Below are 24,561 nucleotides of genomic sequence, written 5' to 3' on the forward strand. Positions count from 1 at the left end.
AATGAGCTGGGCCCTCCCCCCTTGATCACTAGTTGAGAAAAGGCCTTAGAGATGAATCTCATGGAGGCATTTTCTGAATTGAGTCCCCTCTCTCTGTGATAATTTTAGTTATATCAAATTGACACAAAAGTAGCCAGTACAGACAGTATACTTAAGTGACTCCAAAATTCCACTAAAGAACTCCTAAATCTGATATACAACATCAGCAAAGTGGCAGGATATAAAATTAAATAAATCAGTACCCTTTCTCTATTCAAAGGACAAACATGCTGAGAAAGAAATTAGGGAAAAGGCACCCTTCATAGTATTCACAAACAATATGAAATACCTTGGTGTGATTCTAATGAAACAATGAAATATGTGTATAACAATAATTCAAATCCCTGAAGAAAAACACTGAAGAAGTTCTCAGAAGATGGAGAGATCTCCTATACTCATAGAATGGAAGGATCAACATTATAAAAATGGCCATATTGTTGAAAGCAATCTACAGATTGAAAGCAATCTCCATCAAAATTCCAAGTCAATTCTTAACAGAGGTAGAAAGAGCAATTTGCAAATTCATTTAGAATGAGACAAAAACCATGTATAGTGAAAACTATTCTCAAACATAAACAAATATTCAGGAGAATAATCATCCTTAACCACAAGCTACATTATAGATCAATTGTGATAAAAAAATGTATGGTATTGGTACAGAGATAGGCAGGTAGATCAATGGGACAGAATTGAAGACCCAGAAATGAATACACACACAGATGGTCACTTGATCTTTGTCAAAAGAGCTAAAAACATTCAATGGATAAAGGACAGACTTTTAAACAAATGTGCTGGTTCAACTGGCAGTCAGAATGCAGAAGAATCCAAATTGATTCAGTTTTTCTCCTTGTACAAGTACAAGTGGATCAAAGGCCTCCACATAAAACCAGGTACACTGAAACTGTTAAATGAGAAATTGGTAAAAAGCTTAGAACACAGGCATAGGGGAAATTTTCCTGAACAGAACACCAATGTTTATGCTCTAAGATCAAGAATTGCCGAATGAGATCTCATTCAGTTACAAAGTTTCTGTAAGGCTAAGGACCCTGTCAAGAAGACAAAAATGACAACCAACAGATTTTGAAAAGAACTTTACCAATCATACATCTGATAGAGGGGTAATATAAAATATATACAAAGAACTCAAGAAGTTAGACTCTAGAGAAACAAATGATTCTGTTTAAAAAAATTGAGTACAAAGCTAAACAAAGAATTTTCAACATAGGAATAGCAAATGGCTAAGAAGCACATAAAGAAATGCTCAACATCCCTAGTCATCAGGAAATGCAAATTGAAACCACCCCAAATTTCCACCTCATACCAGTCAGAATGGCTAAGATCAAAAATTCAGGTGAAAGCAGATGCTGGTGAGGATGTGGAAAAAGAGGAACAGTCCTCCACTCTTGTTGGGGTTATAAGTTGGTACAACCACTCTGAACATCTGTCTGGAGGTTCCTCAGAAAATCAGATATAGTAACTGAGGACTCAGCTATACCACTCCTGGGCACATACCCAAGAAAATCTCCAACATCTAACAAGGATACATGTTCTACCATGTTAATAACAGTCTCGTTTATAATATCCCAAAGCTGGAAAGTACCCAGCTGTCCTTCAACAGAGGCATGAATTCAGAAATTGTGATACATTTATACAATGGAGTACTACTCAGCTATTAAAAACAATGACTTCATGAAATTTCTAGATAAATGGATGGAACCTGAAGCTATAATTTTGAGTTAGGTAACCCAGTCACAAAAGAATACTCATGGTATGTACTCACTGATAAGCAGATACTAGCCTGAAAGGCTTTGGATACCCATGAAACAATTCACATAAATTATGAAGCTCAAAGAGAAGGAGGGCCAGAAGGTAGATGCCTCAGTCCTTTTTAGAAGGTAGAACAAAAGACTCATGGGAGGAAATAGAGGAACAGAGATTGAAAAAAAAGATTGTCTAGACACTGCTTCACCTGGGGATACATCCTATATGCAGCCACTAAGCCCACACAGTATTGCTGATGCCAAGTATTTCTTACTGGCAGGAATCTGACATAGATGCCTTCTCAGAGTCATACAGATAGAGCTGAGAATGCTTTCAGCTAACTATTGGGCTTAACATGGGAACCCCAATGATGTATCTAGAGAAAGGACTGAAGGATCTGAAAGGTTTTGTAATCTCATGGGAAGAACAACATTATCAACCATCCAAACCCTCCAGAGCTCACAGGGACTAAAACACCAACCATTAAGCACACATGGAGAGAACAATGGCTTCAGTGGTATATGTACTAAAGGATAACATTGTCTGACGTCAATGGGGAAGAGGTCTTTAGTTTAGTGAATATGCGATTTTCTAGTATAGTGGAATGTCAAGGCACTGAAGTAGAGACGGTGATTGGGAAAGGGTTATTGGGAGAGGGAGTAACTTCATGGAAACAAGTGGAGGGGGAAGGGGTGAGAGGGAAAGGGATAACATTTGAAATGTAAATACAACAAATATTCCATAAGATAATTTGTAAAAATTAAAAAAGAAACAAACAAAAAAGAAGAGGACCAACAGAAGTGAAAAATAAACAAAAGTGTATATATATATATATATATGTGTGTATGTATATATATATATATATATATATATATATATATATACATATAGATAGATGTATGTGTATGTTCATGATGTATATGTGTATAATGTATATGTATGTGTCTGTATATATATGCATATTCATAATAAAGATATGTTAATAAAAACTTAAGAAATATTTCAACCTGCAGCTCATCAGCTAAGAAAATAAAATATGACATTACTTATTTCTATTGCAGGTCAATTGCTATATATATGGATGAACAAACACATTTATATCAAAAAATATAATCCTTAAGTGTATGTTTGTGTGTGTGTGTATGTGTGTGTGTGTGTGTGTGTGTGTGTGTGTGTGTGTGTGTGTGTGTGTGTATGATTGTGTTTGTAGTGGTTATTTTAAAATACATTCAAGGCTTCCTTGGCATAGCAATCAGTTTGTCTTAAATAGGAGATTTGTCATACTTGTAAGCAGGGCATATGAAAATAAACATTCAGCTTTTGTTTGAGTATAGGGGGGCTACCTAAGCTGATTCCTTATTGCATGGCTCACTTACTTAGCTATTTAACACAGTTTTTAGAAACTAAGGATCAAAATTGTAAAAGATGCTGGGACACAAGAGTCAGGTTAGATTTTCTAGACATACAAAATCACATGTTTGATGTCACCAGCAGGTTTTGGACTAGAAATGAGAAAACAGCAGTGACCTAGAAAGACAAAAAGACTTATGATCCAAGATAATTTATGGTTTCATAGTTTTGTTTGTTTATAGGTTTGTTTGTTTTTATTTGTTTGCTTTACAGAATGAATCTTTATTCCCTTGAAGATGGTACTCTGTGGTGGTTAATGTCCATTGTCAACTTGACAGAATGTAGAATCAGCTTGCCATCTCTGAGAAAGATTAAAGTAATTGAATTAATTGAGGTGAGAAGATTTATCCTAAAGGTGGGTAGCACTGTTCCCTGGAGTTAGAACCCTGGACTGAAAGTAAGTGAGTATTATCATTTTTCATCGCTCTCTGCTTTATGAATGTAATTGTGGTTCGACTATCTGCTTCAGGATTCATATGCCTTCATTTCTCTTCCTGATAGGCTATGCTCTTAAATTTCTTGCTGATCAAAAACCTTAAGTTGTTCCTGTCAAGGTATTTTGTCATAGCAATAGGAATAGAAATTGAGATGTACTCCAATGTCTTTAACAGTGGCATTGGGTTTTAGCCAATGAAAACTCCAGCATCTTCCAACTCTACCATATTGGATTCCTAACTTTTAGAATATAAACAGTGTGGTAATATACTCAACTTGTATGCAAACATTAGTAGTACTTTACAAAATCATTGTGTGTATAAATAATTCAAGTATGTAAAGAGCTTGATAAACTACCTGTAACACATTCAACCATGTTTAAATAGAGGGTTATATTATAAGCACTGAAGTTACCTGTATGGAGCACATGGGATCTCAGATGCTCTAGAAGCACACTGGCTCAAGCCAATGCCAACATGAAGCAAATGGTCCATGTGAGCACCATGAATAGCCACACCCTCTTTAGTAGGGACATAGATTCAGGTGAAGGTAAAATTAACAAACTCCATTTCTCTGTCTTATGTTCATAGAAAGAACAAAAATGTAAAATAAGTTTTTATTTGAATTTTAAAAAAGCTAAATGTAGAATATGTCTCATTAATCATTTTAAAAATACACAGTTTGGTTCAGCAAAGCCTACAAAAACACCATTTGTGCTTGAAAGCTGCCCCCACTCTACATGAATATCTTTGCTTAAGAAAAGTTGGTAGACATGACATATGCAGAATGAAGAGATATGGACTTAACTAACTATTGCAAAAGAATAAATTTTTTTGGAGAAAAGGTAATGGTAAGACATACATATTATTCTCTTTTTCACTGTAAGCAGCATCTAAAGGCATATATTTTTCTCATATAGTCATGTTTGCAGTACAGAATTTGGACCATTATTCCATGATTATCATTTTAGTTACATAAATTCTTTCTCTGGTACCACAGGCAAAGGCATTATGAATTGGCTCTATACTTTCTCAGTGACTATATAGTCTTCTCTGTCCTCACCACCCTCCATGTTCCCTCCCCATTTCTCCTCCTCTCTTCTTTTCTTACTTGCTCTTTCGCCCTGTTCTTCCTCACCTTTCTTATGACATCCTTTTTTTTAACATTCTTTCCATCTTCTGTTTTCTCTATCTCCTTTACCCCTTCTTATTTCTTCTCCTGTCACTTTTCCCCAGTATTTTTGACCCTGGTTTGGCATTCTTTCGAGGAAAAGAATTGTTATATTTCTCTTCTGTTTTTTTCCCCACCTATCAACTGAGATCAAGAATCAAAACTAGCTCATTATAATAATTAAATGAGATAATCTATATTGATGGATATAAAATTGACTGGGCATATATCTAGTAATCTAAAGATAGTAGAAATTGTGATAATCAAAGAGAAATTGTACCAGGGAATTACACAGGCAAATGAGAATTTACCCAAGACTAAAACACCAAAGAGTTTAAACTTAACACCAAGGGAAAGGAAGGCAGCAGTATTTTTAATCTTTGAGGAAAGTAGCAAACCAGAACTGGGGGACATTGGAGAGTAGTGATCAAAGTGATTGGCAAACTGGCATATCCTAAATTTTATCTCTTCTCTTTAAATACAATGGCAGAAATGGGTGCTGTCTTCCTTGATTATTCCACTTCTAGAAGGTATGACTCTTGACAAAGGCATGACCATTAAGATTGACAAAGTCTGAGAGGAAATTTATGTCTCAAAAAGTCATAAAAGGAATTTGCAGAAGATACATTATCTTAAATAAATAGTCTAAGACAATGGAAAAGAAAGAGCTCAACCTAATGCTTAACCTGAGAGTGACATGGAGACCATCTTGGTCATCTGCACATGATGAAGATAAAGTAAACTCAGTACCTGCAAAGATATCTCAGCAGGTGATTGCAGTTGCAGCATAGACATACTAATACTAAGCTAAGTGTCCTTTAACAGACCCTTATGCAGAGAGAATAATGGAGAAGTGATGGGGCAAGGTACCTGGCATCTACCTCAGACCCCTTTCTAAACAGGCAGGTGTGCAAACACACCACACATATTGCCAAGCCCCTGAAAACTAGCCTCCAATGAACGTGAGGTCACAGAAACAGTATGTTCATCTAATATTATTTTTACTAATATTCACACACAAAGGCACAGGATCCCAAAAAATCTAGTTTGAGCATTTGTGGAATATCAATCACATATACTGAAAAGCTCTTCAAAATCTTACAATTTTACTCTTTCAAATTTCTATATTTAGAGGATTAATTTCAAAGTCAACTTAGAGGGGATATATTATGGAACTAAGAGATAATTAGCTCATCAGTACTAACATCTAGGTTAAAATGCTTCCACATTTATAGATCATCTTTCCTCATTCAAAGCCAGTATATAAATGTAAAATTAAGATACTTTCACTATTAAATATTATTCTGCTCTGTACAGTCTTATATACATTGAGAACAACATCATACTAAACATTCCTTGTTATTAAGAAAGATTGATGAGAGTTGGCTCTGAATATACTTTGCTTTTACATTCTATAAAATTCTCTTTTTGAAGTGCAAAGAAACTGAAGTTTATTCCAATTATGGGTAGAAAATCTTACCCATCTTCAGCAAGTAGATTAACTGAAATATGTAGATGACTTAGACGTGGTGCAAAATCAGACAGGAAAATGCAAATTCTCTGGCAATTAGGTATGTAAGTCAAAGAAAGTATGCAAATGACCTAGTTTCACACTAGAAATTTCTATTAAAAGTCTACTTTTGAGTTTAGGAATCCTGTATTTTGCTCATGTTTAAAGATGAATGTATAATTTCCATTTCCATTATATTCCTAATGGTTATTATTCAAATGTATTAAACAACAAGGGAAAACACATTGTATATGAGTGAGACAGATTTATAAACAACTTCACTCTCCAGAGGTATGAACTTTTATGAAAGTCTGATGGACTGGACTTCAGTATCCTTCCTGCCAGGGAAGGCTTCTGGCACCTACATTGCCTTTTTTTCCTAGTCCTCAGGAGAATTGTTTGATGTGATTTTACACTGAAAATAGTTTTATTTATGAATATAGTGTCATGTACCAATTATCCAAAGTGTTCTGGGCCAGAGCAGAAGAATCTTTAGTTTCAATTTCAACCCTGCCTGGGCTAGATGGCAAGATAAATAAATAAACAAACAAACAAACAAATAAATAAATAAATAAATAAATAAATAAATAAATAAATAAATAAGTGAATGCAAACTTGCAGCTTTCAAAACTGTTACAATATATTGCTTGGATCATCTATCAACTGATGCTATGTGAAATACACTTTGGTTACAGGAATCCTTTGTCTGGGTGTTTCTATGAAACTACAACACATATGAGAGATTTTTTTGTTTGGCTGGAGACAATGAGTAAGAGAATTTTTAGAAGCAACCATGATTTATGAAGTTATATGCATGACCATGAGAGCGGGAACGTCTGTTTCATTTTCTCTTCTATTCTCAGGGCAATGTTTACTGCCAGAGCTGAGTGAGAATTCAATAAAAACCTGTGAGATGATGATGAGTTAACAAACAAACAATAAGGGAAGTGTAGCCTTAATATCTGTGCTTCCTTCTGAGAATTTAGTCCTTATGTCTCATTGCTAGGACTTCCCAAAACTGTTGTGTTGGATCTCTCATTGTACATTTACAACATCCTTATTGCCCTGTACATCATCCCTTTCTGCCATTCTATATTTGTTTTTCCCCCTGTGCCTTTTTAGTTTTCTGTTTTATCTTTTTGTTGTGATGTGAATATTAGAAATAATTTGTAGGAATAATAATAATAACAATAATAATAAATTTTCATGTAGTGCAATACATCACTGAAGCCCTATACTAAACTCAAGCCTAGATGTTCACTCTCAATAAATGGAGAAACTTATAAGGACATTAGCCAGGATGATAATGTGCAGGGAAAATCACTCTTGCTATGAGAAAGAATATGAGAGGGGCCTATGACGGTACTTTGTTCTGTCCTTTCTCCAAAATTTACTTCAGACTCAGCAAGAAAATAGAACAATTCTTTAAAGTTCTACTAAAGATATCAGCAAACAGAATACTTGGATTTGGTACACTCTATTTGAAAATATTACAAGCATGGCAACTCAAATTTAAACACTTTTACATCACAGAAAAAGGGATTCCACAAAACAAAAGCATCTAAGAGTTCAAAATCCTGTTTTTATTCTTTTTGTCAGAGCAAACACATACACAATGTAATTAACAATAAATGAAATTAATTGTTTTGTAACACCATGGTGCAATTGTAGAAGAAATTATTTATGTCAGCTTTCATGGCAATGAGCCCCATAAATTGTTTATAATGATTGTTTTTTCAGTCCAACAATTCTGTTGATATTCATTGTAATTTGATCTAGACTCCATTAGGACCCTTTATATAATTATTAATCTTGATCAGAGGGAAACCTGATGCAGCAAAAAGATTAAGGCAAGCATAAGCATCTGAGAAGTTATAAGGTGAGCTGTGAATATTACAAAAAACATTCTGGATTTTTTTTATCAACTATACTTTCTCTAACATTTTTTTATCACTCTTGTTCATCACTATCATTTTCATGCTTCTATAATTGTTAAAAAAAGTGAAGGTAAAGGAGAAGGCTTATGAGAACATTAGAACCCCAATGTTTTTCTATTCATTATGTAATCATTTACACAAATAAAAATCAGAGCCACAAACAGCAAATTGCAGAAGAGTGAAAATTATATCCTGTAGAGTAAAAAATTGTATGCAGGCAATTAAGCTCTTTGCCGATGCTATTTAATTTTTCAGCAAACATCTTCTGACACCTCTAATCCCCATGGACAGGACCACATATGTGTGAATGTGTTATTTTTATAACATTATTTTTTTACTGTAAGTAAAGTTAAAATTGGACCAGAAGGTTTATGTGGGTTTGCTAAGTAATGATCTGGACTTTACTTAAAGGAAACCCTTGGATGTAGCAAAAATAAGATTTATAGTCCATGCAGAAGTTTCTAATAATAATTTAAAATTTTAATTGCTTCATTAAATACAATGAAAGGAATCATCATATTTAAAAATTATATCATTTCAGAATAACAGAGAAGTTGTGTGTTCTACTTGTTCCTGTTAAGACTGGAGGCCATAGTTCCTGAGCATGACCTTCAGCAATGCTCTGACTTATGGACCAAAAACTGTGAAACCAGAATTAATGATATTTACTTCTTAATATTCATGAAGGCAAGCCTAGAAAATAATATTAATGTCCTTGACTTCTCAACCAACTGAGTGTTAGAGGGTGTGTAGCTGGGAATCCAATGTCAACAGTACTCACTGAAAACATTTGTGGTAACTTTTCAATAGACTTGTGTCTACTTGTCCTTCTAGGCACGTCTCAGAATGAGGTGGGAGAATGAAGTGGACACCAGGTCTGAGCCTGTAGGATAGTGTCATTTTCATAAATTGCTTCAGTCCCTCATTAAAGAACATAAAGAAATTAGAAAACCAAATCCTCTGCTGGGAAATTCTGATAGATGGTATGTTGTAGTGTGTGAATCGGGAAGCACCTGATTTTCAGATTCCTCACTTCACAAGTTTAAGAAAGAACAAGATCTTGAAGGAGAAAGTTGTTGTGGATTGCCCTAGAGCCTGGAGCCATTTGTATTTCAATGTTAATTCCACTTTTCCAAAAAGCATGGTCTAGTTAAGTACTCAGGTGGCTTCCTCAGAACCTTTATCCATTTTAATTTGTAAAATAAAGGCAAGAGCCAGTGATTGGGCAGGAGAAAGAAAGGTGGAGCTGAACAGTTGGAATAAGGAAGATGGAGAGGGAGTCACTAGAGAAAAAGAAGGTGGAACGAAGATAGAGAAGAAGCAAGTGGCCCAGAGAAACCACAAGTTATAAGGGATCTCATAATTGGGGAACATAGTGTAGTGGTAGATCTGCCCAATCTAGGCACGCTGCTTGTATTCATATGAGCTGAGGTGGTTTCCATTGAATAGGCTTATTTGGATTGGAGAAGTTACTGCCACAGAAAGTTTCTTTGAAATCAACTCTTTGACAAAGTTCCTTATCTCCCATTCCAGACTAAGTGAAGCTAGCTTCTTAGATTATGTATTTAAAACACTGATAAGTGCATTTGGAAGGTTCATGTACTCAAGAAATCAATCCTCCACTTTCTTGTGCATGTAGTTTCCAACTGAAAGACACTGTAGCTAGAATTTTGCATCCAGATCCTCTGGACGAGGTCAAAAAATGAGCAGTAATCAAACCCTTTCATTTAAATCATGACAAAACTGTATATTCTAAATACAATGAGACTGAATGAAAATATTGGTGAGAAATAAATTGCATGAAGAATTGAATTTCCACCTCCCCCTGCTCCTCTACCCATTGTCTTTCCTCCTCTCTCTCCATGTGCTCATGGCTAGCCTTTACTTCACTACTTCTCTACTCTTCTGTTCTCTCCCTCTCTCTCTGCCTCTACTACCCTCTTAACTCCCTGTATGACCTGAATAAACTCTATTCTGAACTATTAACAAAAAGAATTGAATCAATGAACAAAATTGTGCATTTGCTAACATAAAACCATAGCTTCAACAAGAAACCCCTATTTTATTTTTATTTCTTCATTTTATTGATTGATTGATTGATTGATTGATTGAGAACGGGTTTCTCTGTGTGACAGAGTCCTAGTTATCTTACTCTTGAACTCACAGATAGCCACCTGCCTCTTACTGCCAAGTGCTGAATTTAAACTTGTGTACTACCACATCTGGCTTTACTAGCATTTATTAATTGTTCAAAATAATGGGTTTTATTATGGCATTTCAATCAAGTATATAATTGCTTTGATCATCTTCAAGCCCACTATTTTTATACCCTGTCCCTCCTGCTTATCATTCCCTTTCATGTAATTTCAAATCCTCTTTCTTTCTTAAACTATCTCTATTGTTATTTTTAAGTTCTTTAATTAATATTGTTACATGTATACATGCATAAAATGTATTCCACCATGTTCATTTAGTAGTGCTTGTGTGTGTGTTTGCATGTCTGTGTGTCTGTGTATGTATGTACATATATATATATGGTATATGTGTGTGTATGGGCTGTCTACTTGTAACTTCAAATTTAAACATAATTTTTGTATGATTAAAGTTTCATAGTGAAGCTACTAAATGCCTGGCTTTGGACTAAGACCTCTGGGCTTTGGCAGATTTTTCTGCTGGGACGCCATTATGGGATAACTCTAATAGCCCCCCCAATGGGTAACTCAAAATCTCCAAACACTATGATGTCTCCTGGAAATTTTCAAATCTCAAAAACTAATGCCTCACCTGAAAACATCAAAACTGATACATCCTTGGGATAATGTCTAGACTCAATATTCATTACACAGTGATTCAAACATTGCCATATAATGGTACACTATTTACAGGATCTTTACATATACTGCCATTGGTCTGGTAAATGGAAAGAGGACCCCTCTCCTGACCCCTCCCATTTCATCATTTGACTATTTTCAGTTCAAACCCCACAGATAACAAGAAGTCTTTCCAAATAGGGTCAGAAAACTGTTCCATGGCTGGACACCAGGAACTGATCAAAATTGCTGTTATCTGTATATCAGTTATCCCATCTGAATATAATGATCTCTTTACTCGATTTCTCTTTGACCAGATCCATAGAATCCCAGGTAAGAGACCAGAATTGTTGTTGTCCTTCAGAACTGAGATGGGCTGGATTCCTGACAGCTAAAAAAGGTGGTCTTTGCCCATTTCCCCAAGAAAAATGTTGTTTCTAGGTCAACAAATCTGGGACAGTAAGAAATAGAATACAGGAGCTATAATCAGACATACAGAATTTCCTAGGAACTTGAGGCCTCCTGTTTCTATATGGAAGTAGATATCCCCTTTCATAACGCCTTTCCAGTCATATTTCTGGCTTTACTATTTGCTCCCTGCCTCATTAATCTTGTTCCTACATTCCTCCAATGACAGATAAAAAATATATCAAACCAAAATATTAATCAGTTCCTGTTATAGGTTTACCAGCCAATGTCCATGGAGGAGCCTGATGCAAAAGTTTACCAAATAAACCCCAATGGTGAAAGCCAGCTACACCCCAAAATTGATGATGCCCCAAGACAGCAAGAAGTAACCTAAGAGACTCGGTGCCTCTATTCCCCTTTCACCATCACCTCCCCTTCCCTCCTTCTAAGAAAGTAAGAAAAAGGGAGGAATGCTAGCATTAGGACCACTCCTGCAAAATTTTTCTGTCTTTCAAACATACTTAATCTCTACCTATAATGTGTGTGTGTGTATGTGTGTGTGTGTGTGTGTGTGTGTGTGTGTGTGTTTCATCATCTTGTCAATCCAGGGGCTTATTACATCAAGAGCTGCACCAGAGAAACAACCTACAGATGCTTCAACCTTCTCTCGAAGACACAAATGTGTTTATTAGACCTGCTCCTTCTGACCTATCCTCAGATGGTTCCACAGACCATGGACAACAAGGAAACAGCCAACTCTAGGACTGGACAGACATCCCCACTCCCACTTTTATAGGCCTACTCTAGAAATGTTTCCCCAAAGCAAACGTGAAGTAGTCAGGGATCACAACCACATTATTCTTGCTCCACCATTGCCTCTAATTTTTCTTTTTAATTAAATCAAAATTGGGGAATGTTGGGATTCTGTAAACCCACCCCACAGTTACCTGGTAACAGCCAGGTATACTTCATGATTACCTGGCACTATAAAAGGAGATGCTTGCCCCTCCCCTCTCTATTGCTCTCTTGCTCTCCTCTCTTGTTCTTGATTTGTCCCCCCATTTCCCCCCTCTTTCCATGTGCTCATGGTCAGCCTCTTCTTCTCTACTTCTCCTCTTCTCTCTCTCTCTCTCTCTCTGCCCCTATTACCCTCTTAACTTCCTTTTCCATGACCTGAATAAACTCTATTCTATACTATACTGCCATGTAGCTGGTCCCTCAGAGAAAATGATGCCTCAAATGTGTCCTCCAGAGGCATCCCCATTACCCCCATACCTCACCATACCTCTACAGAACATACTCCCCAACACACACACACACTTTATTCATCCCTTTTCCTGACATTGATGCTGAAACCCAGGACATATCTTTTCTACTTTTTATAACACATCATTGTCGGCAAGATCATCTTGATATCAGCAATAGTGTCTGGATTTAGTGTCTGCAGATGGTATGGATCTCAAGGTGGAACTGCCTCTGGATGGCCTTTTCTCCTGTCTCTGTTCCCTTTTTTTTTTTTTTTTTTTTTCATCTCTGCATTTCTTTTAGATAGGAATAATTCTGGGTAGATGGCCTCATCCCTTAACTGGGAGCCATGCATTTCTACTGGAGGTGGTCTCGTTAGGTTTTATCTCCCTTCTATTAGGTATCTGGGTTAATGCTTTCCCCATTGATTCCTGGAACCTCTTGCATCCCTGGTGTCTGGATTTTTCTAGGTGTTCTCGCCATTCAACACTCACTGCTACATATTTCTATTCATTCTCCTGGTCCTCTGAGCTTCTCTTCTTTCTCTTCTCATACCCGATCCTGTTCCCCTCCTTCCCTCTCCCTCTCCTCCCCTGCCCAGGTCACTCTCTTCCCCTGCTTCTCATAATTATTTTGTTCTGCTTTCTAAATGAGATGGAAGCATTCACACTTTGGCCTTCCTTCCTGTTATGCTTCATTTGATCTGTGAGTTGTATTATGGGTATCCAGCTTTGTGCTGAGTTACAAGTAGCTTGTGATCTAGAGAATGATGTGTTCCAGGCATTTAAGAAGCCTTGTGGCTCTGAAAGCATCTTTACTTGATTGCCATAACTTGCTGCCGAGGGTTTTCTGCCATCAAGTTTTTAATTCGCTTTAAAATAACTGTTTCTAGTCAATAAAATATTTGAAAAAAGGGAAGATATCCAGTGCTCAGTGTCACTGTCTCAAGACATTGCCAAATACACCTTTCTGTCTCTCCATCTGTCTTTCTATCTGTGTGTATGTTTGTTTGAACATCTGTCTTTGTATGTGCACATCCTTGTAAAAAGCCATTGCCAGTTGAGAGCATATACTCTGAGGAGTTTAAGTTAGGAAAGCCACATGGGACACCAGTGAATCCCAAGTTTTAATCTTTACACCAAAATCACACCTTTTATACTCTTTGCTCCAAGATTCTGTTTCTATTTACAAATTGAGTAACATCTTTACCTATTGCTTAGAAAACTTAAAAACATATGTTAACTCTCTAACATGAATTTTGAATAATAAAAACTCAATTAATTTCATGATTAGGAAATATTCATATAACACACACACACATACCACTAAGAAAGAAAAATAGAGTTATTGCACCAAAATTTTTTAATAAATAAAGTTACCTACATGCCTAAAATTAAGTTTCAGATTTCTAACATTCAATGATTTTCATATAAGACAGTTAAGTGAAAAGGTACATTACCTTGTATGCGCATGAGAATGTACACATCTTGGTGATTTTTTACATGTCAATAATCTTCTCAATTTAACACACTTGTGAAGAAAAGGGAAAGGATTTGGTGGAGCTTCCCATGTAGGACTAAGTATTTCAAAGTATCTCAGTCTCTGCACATTGTGTGGCTGTGGGTCTCTGTTTGTTTCTATCTAACGTGGTGGAAGAATCTCTGATAGTAGCCAAACAAGGCACTCATCTATGTCAGAGTCCGCAGCAGAGTGTCAGTAGGAATTATTTTATTACTTTGTTTTCCAATGTCTGAAAATCATACAAAGAAGAAAATAAAGCAATCAAAATATTAATTACTTAACTTATTATTATATTATATAAATGTTATATATTTATATCTATTTGATCATTTTTCATGAACTAAGCTTGTAAACACTGATTATATATTCTACCATGCCTTGCTTAGGTGTGCTGGAACATAAATAAAACAAAGCTTTCTTCACTCACTACTAAGTTAGGTATACAAAAAGTTAATAAACATAGTCATACAATAAGGTTCATATGATGAAAATGCACAAAAAAATAGTGCAAGAAAAAGCATGAGATTAAAGAATAATGAGGAAAAGGCACTGCCCTGCTTTACTTCTCTGTTGCTGGGATAAAACACTGAAGAAAAACAAACGGGGGAAGAAAGGGTTTATTTGGCTTACTCTTTCAGAACACAATTCCTCACTGAGCGAAGTCAGGGCAGGACCTTGGACAGAAACCTGTTAAAAAACAACTATAGCCAGTCTTTTTTTTTTTTTTTTTTTTTTTTTTTTTTTTTTTTTTACAACTTTATTTTAAAAAACAAAGATAAATTTACAGATTTTAAGCATTTTTTGCATAAAAATATACAATACATTTTTGTCAGTACTTGGTTTTTTTTTTTTAAAGGTTTGATAGTGTGCATAGGACCTTACTTTATTACAATGTAATAAAGTCTTACTTTATTACAATGTCTTAGTTGTCTAATGATAGTAAAAGTATAGCTTAATACCAAAAAAAAAAAAAAAAACTATAGCAGAGACTATGGAGGAATGCTATTTGTTGGCTTGCTGTTAGAATTTGCTTATCTTGTTTTCTTGTAGAACTCAGGACCTCCTTCTCAGAAGCTGCATCACCTATTCTGGACTGGATCTTTCTGTATCAATCATTAATTTAAAAAAAATCCATCCCAACAGACATGCCTAAAGACTGATTTGATTGAGGTAATATTTTCAGTGGCAGTTAGTTCTTCCCAGGTGAATCTTATTTGTGTCAAACTGATTTCACAAATGGAAATAAGCCACCCGGTTTCCTCGAGGTTGTAATTTGACTTAAAGACTAAACAAAGGAAAGAAATATAGAATTAAATTTGGGTTTGTGAAAACTGATAACCAAAATCTCCAAGGCAAGGTTGACCTAAGCCTTGTGAGCATCTGAATACAAGAAGGTAGCCAGAGTGATAGGGAAAATTAAGAGGTAAGGAATGAGAAACAGCAGCAGCAAGGGCATAGATAATGACTGTATGACAGTTCCTTGGCTGTGGGGAGGGTTTGTACATTTTGAACTGAGTTGAAGAGAAGGTACTGTCATTTGATATTCCTCAGTTGACAGTTCTCTGTTTAGCTCTGTACCCATTTTTAATAAAGTTATTTGGTTCTCTGGAGTTTAACTTCTTGAATTCTTTATATATTGTGGATGTTAGCCCTCTATCAGATGTAGGGTTAATAAAGATCTTTTCCTAATCTGTGGATTGCTCCATTGTCCTATTGTCAGTGTCCTCCAATTTACAAAAGTGTTTTAATTTTATTCCATACCACTTGCCAATTCTTGACCTTAGAGCATAAGTCACTGGTGTTCTGTTCAAAAAAATTTCTCCTGTGCCTGTGTTCAAGGCTCTTCCCTAATTTTTTGTTGTATTAGTTTCAGTGGATCTGGTTTTATGTGGAGATCCTAGATCCACTTCGACTTGAGCTTTATACAAGGAGATAAAGATGGGTCAATTTGCATTCTTCTACATGCTGATATTCAGTTGAACCAGCACCATTTGTTGAAAATGCTGCCCCCTTTCCACTGGATGGTTTTAGCTTCTTTGTCAAAGATCAAGTGAACAAAGGTGTGTGGGTTCATTTCTGGGTTTTCATTTCTATTTCAGTAGTCATCATGGAAACGAAAATCAAAACAATCCTGAGATTCTACCTCACACGACTCAAAAGATCAAAAACTCAGGTGATGGCAGATGCTGGCAAGGACATGGAGATTGACGAACACTTTTCCATTGATGGCAATTGCAGGCTGGTACAACCACTGTGGAAAGCAGTCTGGTGGTTCCTAAGAAAATTGGAAATAGTTCTACTTGAGGACCCAGCTATATGACTCCTGGGCATATACCCAAAAGATGCTCCCAGAAGATGCTCCAACATGTACTCCACCATATTCAAAGTAGCCGTATGTTTAGTAGCCAGAAGCTGTAAAAATAAAACAGATGTCCCGCAACAGAGGAATGGATACAGAAAATGTGGTACATTTACACAACGGAGTACGACTCAGCTTAGAATACCCAGGATACAACTCACAGATTATGTGGAAATCAAGAAGAAATAAGATCACACCAAAGTATGGATGCTACAGTCCTACTCAGAGTGGGGAAAGAAAATAATCTCCAGAAAGTAGACGGAGAGAGGGATCTAAGAGATAAAGAGGAGGGGAGGGAAATGGGGTGTCCAGTTCAGATATGGTATGTGATGGGGGAGAAATACAGAGGATCAGGAATTTGAAACTTGTTATGTAGCAGTGGAGGAGGGCTAGCTACTAGAAAGCACAAGATCCCAGGGACCCAAGAGGTTCCCAGGTCCCAAAAGGGAGGACATTAGCTGAAATACCCAAAAATGGGGAGATAGAACCTGTAGAGACCTTATCCAGTAGATAAGCATAGTCCCCAGTTGAAGAATGGAGGGCCACACACCCACCTCAAAAATATTAATGCAGTATTATTTCTTCTGTCAAAAGAAAATGCAGGGACAAAGAGTAGAGCAGGAACTGAAGGAAAGGCCATCCAGAGACTGCCTCACCTAGAGATCCAGCCCATCTGAAGACACCGAACCTAGACAAGACACCATTGCTGAAGCACTTACTGACAGGAGCTTGGTTTAGCTGTTCCCTGAGAGGCTCTGTCAGTGCCTGACCAATATACATTCAAATGCAGACAGCCAAACATCAGACTGAGAGGGTGTACCCCACTGGAGAAGTTAGGGCAAGAATTGTAGGAGCTGAAGAGGTTTACAACCCCATAGGAAGTACAACAATATCAACATTCCAGACCCCTCAAATCTTCCAGGGACTAAACCACTAACCAAAGAGTACACAAGGAAGACCCATGGCTCCAGCTGTATGTGTAACAGAGGATAGCCTTATCTGGCATCACTGGGAATGCAGGCTCTTGGTTCTTGGAGGCTTGATCACCCAGGATAGGGGAATGCTAGAGCACTGAGGTAGGAGTGAGTGGACAGGTAGTGGAGCACCCTCACAGAGGCAGGCAGAGGGGGAGGGGTTAGTTGGTCTGTGGAGGGGAAACTGGGAAGGGAGAAAATTTTTGAAATGTAAATAAATAAAGAAACCAATTAAAAAACCAGACCCTCAGATCTCCAATGGACTAAACCACCAACCAAAGAGTACACATGGAGGGACCCATGGCTTCAGCCGCATATGTAGCAGAGGATGGCTTTGTAGAACATCAATGGTCTTGGGAGGTTAGATGTCCTGTTACCAGGAAATGCCAGGGCAGGGAGGCAGGGGTGTGTTGGTAAGTAGAGGAAGCACCCTCATAGAAGCAGGGGGATGGAGGATGTGATAGGGTTTTTCTGGAGGAAAACTTGGAGAAAGGATATCTGAGTTGCTGCCTTAAATAACTACAAATGAAATGACAAATGCCAAAGCTCATCAGAGTCTGTGAGACCATTCAGTTAAATAGGGTTGGCATACAGTTAGGATAAGACAACCAAAATCCAACATTGATGTCTTTTATAATCTTCCGTAAACCCATTATATTCACGACTGACAAGTGAAAAGCTCTGGCATATGACTCATTTGTTTGTGAAATTATTTCCTCTGTCCACACAGATGGTGTTTGCAGAGCCTGAGATGGGGGTGGCTTGCTGGGGAAGCTAGGCTACTCAGAGTCCTGTGCAACGACCTCACCTGTGGGGGAGAAAGAGAAAATGCTGTCCCTGTGAGCCAACACTGACTCACAAGCAGTTGCTGTCCTTTTCTCTGCTCTAACGTTTAATGTATTTTTGATGCCTCCACCCCAACTCTTTCTATATAGCCTTGTGCAACTGTTGCCATAGCAACAAGATAGACTTTGCTTAAGGGAAATACTTTGGACAAACTGCATTAGAAATCAATACCGTGAGCATTAAGGTTCTTTTTACGTTGTACTTATTGACCCCAGTGTAAATGAGGAGTCATGATTTTATGAGACTTAGAGATGTGGGAGTACAAATTACTATGTTGCCTAATACATGGATCAGCATACTTTCCTAAAAGAATCCAAAGAGTATTAAATAATATATTTTACTAAATATGTTTACCAACTATACTATAAAGACTATATTATACTAAGGAGTACTAAAGACTATAAAAACCATATTATCTTGGTCACAGCTATTCAACCCTACCAACTAGGGCATTAGGGCCACTGCCCTAATGAATGAATTGATATGGTAATATGTCTTCACATTTGTATTGATAAAAAGTTGACTTTAAAGTTCTGCAAATAGAGTGAAAATTGTCAAAAATCTTCCCACATGCTGACATTAATAACCATTCACTGTAAGACATGAGCAGCCTGAATAATGTTTTAAGAAGAAGAAGAAATTGGCCAGCACTTTAAAGTAAGGATGATTTCACTTGAAAATATGATTTCTGGCTTCTTTTATAAATGAGAAAATTTGGCAGCACAGAACTTGCATTCTTGTGTAGCAAAAATCTGCTGGAGTTGAGTCATAACCACCCGATTCAGGAAGACTGTTAATGCTCAGCTTCCCACCAATCTCCACCATGTTCTGTCATCTTTCATTCTATCCCATTCACTGTTCTGATTTGTGCAGCCGCTGATTTGATAAATCCTCTCTTGATATTAATGATGGTTTACTGTTGTCTAATTCATACAATTCATTATCAAAACACAAGGGTGTGTGTGTGTCATTAGCAACATATAGGTTCAGCTATAATCTTAATTCTTATATAATTATGAAGATTCCTATTTTAAGATTTCCTACCTCCATGTCTTTACTTTTCTTGTTCTAGTAGGAATGACAGAAGGAACCTTGCATAATGGGTGTCAAGTCAAACATATACTGGTGTCAATTGCTTAAATGTTTTAAGAAAGACAGAAAGGATCAAGCTGCAAGTGTAGTTTAAAAAACCAAGTCTGTTCCAATGCTCCATATTTAAGGTAAAAATGTGCTCCTTAGCAAGATGCATCTTTGTGTACCTAGAGAGATACTTTCAAACTAAGCTAGGAGTGGGGATGAAGAAAGAGAGTGACTACATGTATGAGATTTTCTGAACTGCCAAGGCAAACGTGGCTTTCCACTTTTGTAAGTGCTGAGAGAAAGTTAAAATCCAAGTTTTAGTAATTGATGTTTCCTTGGTTTCTGTGTCCTCTCCCTCCATTTTCTGTTAGGAGCTTCTCATAGAAGGACGCTGGGACATGGGAAGGACAAATAAGATATCCTCAAAGACACTTCTAAGAAAGATCATCTTAGTCATTGTATTGTACATTTTCAATAAAGAAACAGTTTTTCTCAAAAAAGTGTTTTATCAGATACTTCATAAATTAAAAAGTCCTTGGAAAATGTTTTTTTTTAATTCAGAGAGGCTCTAATATATAAATGCACTGCTAATCTTCCTTGAATGATTATAGAGATGGAATGAGTCCATACTCCTGCCTTCTGAATCAAAATACCTCTCCCGTGGTGATTCCTTGACATACACCAGCTGTTGGTATTAAAAATTTATTACTAAATCCACCAGAGATAATTATGATAGTAATAGTCATGATCATCTGGAAAAAGTCAATTTGCTGCTGAAGACATTTATAACAGTTTTCTAGTTTTCCAGTTACAATCTGAAATATTATGATATAAAATCATAGGTAACCAATATCTATCTACAGTAGTCATATGAGGTTCACCTAACACATTATTATACTTTGTTAATTTTCTGAGTAAAAAAAAAGATGTGTTTAAGTTCCTTATGAAGCCTTACTCTGTAGAATACAAAATTTTTTCTTAAATGATTTTCACTTGCTGAGTTCAATTAAACACTATACAGATGTGGAATACAAAGCTGACACAGGATACAACATGAAATTTTGTACATCTTCCCTGCATCCTATTTGTTTCTTTGCTTTTGGGTTACATTATATCATTTCTCCTTCCTTTTATTCTTCCCAGACCCTACTCATACCCCTCCTTACTCTTTTTCAAGTCCACAGTCTATTTTTTCATTAATTGTAGTTAAAATTATATGCATTTATACACATATATTCCTATATATAATGTATTCGGTCTCTATAATGTTATTTTCATGCATGCCCTCAGGACTGACAATTGGTATTAGATAACCAGTTGGTAAGCGCTTCTCTAGGGAAGACTATTTCTCCAACTCTCAGCATTCCTTACTTGTTTGTTTTGATTCATCAGTGATGAAATTGCAGTGCTCTTATGAATACTTTGGATAGTGTGGATATTGTGGCATTTTAGGTTAAGCTACATAGATGACACACAATAAGTAAAGCAGCCAGAACCAAACACACATTCCTAAGAGGATCGTATCATTTGCCTTTAAAGTACATTTAGATGATTCTAAAGATAAATAAATTGAAAAGACTGGTGGACTACACGCCCAGGAGAGTTGAATTGAATATCATTGGCATGGGATGCCAAAGTGAAAAGAGAAAATTTATGAATAGTGTTGAAAATAAGCAAAGCAAATATTTCCTTTGCTATTTTTCTTAAGTTGAATACTGATCATCTCCATGTATGCTTACTTTCATTTACTGAGCATTTATACTTGCATGGATTTTGTTGGGCTCTTGCTATGTCTTCAGTGCTCGTTGACCTGTTCACATGAGTGTCCATATCTTGAAGACTTTATAAAGTTCTATCCAAGATGTGGGAATTATAAATATCCCCCCTTATCTGGGAGTTCTATCTAAACTTACTGTAGCCCACTGGTGTCTTGAATGTTAACTGCTGTCTGTGCCTTTAATGAATAGTTGGTTTTTGATGAAAGCTTGTACAGAAACTACTTGACCATACAGTTTATTATGTATTTAAGAAAAACTTTTACCAGTTTTCTCCTTATAAATAAAAACAACAACAGGAGAACAGAGACAACACAAAATCTACACTGATGGTCTTGAGTTAGAATAAAATATGAAGAGCCAGGACTTACTACTATTTTATTATATAATAAAATATTATTCTTGCTTCCCATGGGATTATTAAGTTGAAACATTGTGACATTAACTGGGAAAATAAGAAATGTGAGATACATAGCCATACCCTTTACATAAACTGTTCTGTCTTTGAAACTTGCCAGATGCTTTCAATAATGTGTGTGTATGTGTGTGTGTGTGTGTGTGTGTGTGTATATATATATATATATATATATATATACACACAAAGAGGTTGACAGGATTCATACAATCAGCCATGTGGCTACCTCTGATGGAAAGTCTCTAATTGCTATGAAGCACAGTCCACTATAATCACCTTCTCTGCAAGCAAATGAATAGCATCATACCTTAAATTATAGGTTTCTCATAGACTGATGGGCAATCTTTTTCACTTTCCCTTTATTTCTGATATCTCTCCCACACTGTAATTATTCATATTTCTAGCAGGAAGAGCATACATGTTTTATCCTCTTTTAAATGCTGAACTTAATTTGAAAATGGCCCTGTATTGGGAAATCCTATGAGGTAGTGCTGCCAACCCACATCTGCTGAACATTGTTTTTCATGCAATTATACAAAGTTAATGATTCATAAACAAGTAACAGAATTAATACTCTCCTGTACTGGCTTTACAAAATGGCTCAAAGCAACTAGGCTTTCCCCCTAATAAGTTAGTCAAAATTAAATTGGACAAATAGACTTAGAGCATTTCAATTATTTTCTTCCTGCTCATAAAGGCCTAAGGGTTTTTTTTTTTTTTTAGCTTATATTCTTTGCTACATGCAGTGCTGTTTCTCTTAGCAGTAAGCATTATTTTAATTTTTAGGGGCAGCTTATTAAAATATAAAATAGGGACACTCTCTTCTTAATATTTCTCCCTTTCTCTTAAGGAAATGTTATGTTAAATGTTCTTTTCCCTTCACTTAGCCATTCTGTTTTCATAAGGGCCCCCACCAAAGACAGCCAAGAACCAATCTCAGCACTGAGAGGAGTTCTGAGATCAGGGGTCTCTGGGGACAGTGAAGAGGACTGACTTGAAGTCAAATCATGGATCCAAGCTGGTGACCTGTGTTCTGCTTGACCCAGCTTTTCCAGTCTGCTTCTCTCTCTCTAGGCTGTTCTCTGTCTATATCCTGCTTGCTTGCTGTCTTAGTCCGGGTTTCTATTCCTGCACAAACATCATGTCCATGAAGCAAGTTGGGGAGGAAAGGGTTTATTCCGTTTACACTTCCACACTGCTGTTCATCACCAGAGGAAGTCAGGACTGGAACTCAAGCAAGTCAGGAAGCAGGAGCTGATGCAGAGGCCATGGAGGGATGTTACTTACTGGCTTGCTTTCCCTGGATTGCTCAGCCTGCTTTCTTATAGAACCCAGGTCTACCAGCCCAGGGATGGCACCACCCACAATGAACTAGACCCTCCCTCCTTGATCACTAGTTGAGTAAATGCCTTACAGCTGAATCTCATGGAGGCATTTCCCCAACTGAGGCTCCTTTGTGTGATTTACACCAGCCCATGTCATGTTGACACAAAACCAGCCTGTACACTTGTTATTCTAAGAGATGTCTCTGTCCATGTCTGCTTGTGTCTTTTCTCCAAAGTCTTCTCTTTTTATCCTGAAAAATTCTCTGAAAATTATATATATATATATAAACACTGCAAAAGAATTCAGAGACCTGCCTACCTTTGTTAAGCACAAACACAAACTTAGCTGGGTGAGATCTTCTGCTCTCCCAGTCCCCTAAATTTTTTGTCTCATTTCTTAGTATCTTTCTGATGAGTTGGCTCACAGAACAGCTGCTTTTGTTTCTTTAGATTTGTGAAGTCCTTCATATCATTTATATTGCATCCTTATGTTTTGCATAGATTGGAAAATTATATATTTCCAAACTCATGTATTTAGAGCTCTTTCCCATACCCTTAAGGGCTGTCCCAGTGTTTCCCATTTTGTTGACACATAGCCACACCCTTGACTCATGGACTCCTGCTGTTTCTAATTATTAAGGAATCATTTCACTGCTAGTGGGCCCAGAAAATATGTACATTATTACACAAACAAGCTTTATGCTTACAGTAGACCATTGACACTCATGGAGGCTCACACTGGGACTCCGTCCCAGGGGCAAGAACCATGTTACTTTGTTTCTGCCAGGGCCAGACTAGGCTAGGCAAAGGACAATGACACACCTAGGAATATGCACCAGTATAATTTAGCAAAGTTCATATTTTAAGTGAGTTTAAAATGTTCTTCTATCCTGGTATACGTGACCACAGGTTAAATATAACTGCATGAATCAAATATAAGGTAACTTTTCTGAAGCACAGAAATACTTCTGAGAATAGGAAGAATTTGGTGACAAACAAGATCAAAACCATAATGCTTGATATTCAGTAAAAAATGAAGCAGGGCTGAATAGGAACTAGAAAATATAAGCTATATGGTTTTAACAAATCAATTCATTGTAACTGAAATAGAAACAATATAGATTTTAAGATGAATAGACAAGCAGCATAGATATTTTCATCATGTTGCATACATAGAATAAACCTCAGGATATGGTTTGCCATGGAAATATGAGGCTTCAAAGACACCAATTCAGATATCTAGAAAGAAAAACAAACTTAGATGTTTTCTAGATAAACAGGAAATGGGACACCATGTACAATGTAAGGGAGTATAAAATGAGCACACATTTATAAAAAAGACCAAAACATCAAGCAACAATAATAAGATAAAATAAATAAAAGGGGTTATTTTAAAATTATATATATGAGAATGGGCTAAAAACTAGATGAAATCTAAAATTTTAACCTAATTGTAAGCTCTTAATGAGCTTTAGGTCTTTGTTGGCCCCTCTCTGTCTCCCTAAGTAAATCAAAAGAGCCCTGTCAATATTTTTATTGGA

The sequence above is a fragment of the Micromys minutus genome (assembly GCF_963924665.1).
Source record: "Micromys minutus genome assembly, chromosome: 1".
Taxonomy (NCBI): Eukaryota; Metazoa; Chordata; class Mammalia; order Rodentia; family Muridae; genus Micromys; species Micromys minutus.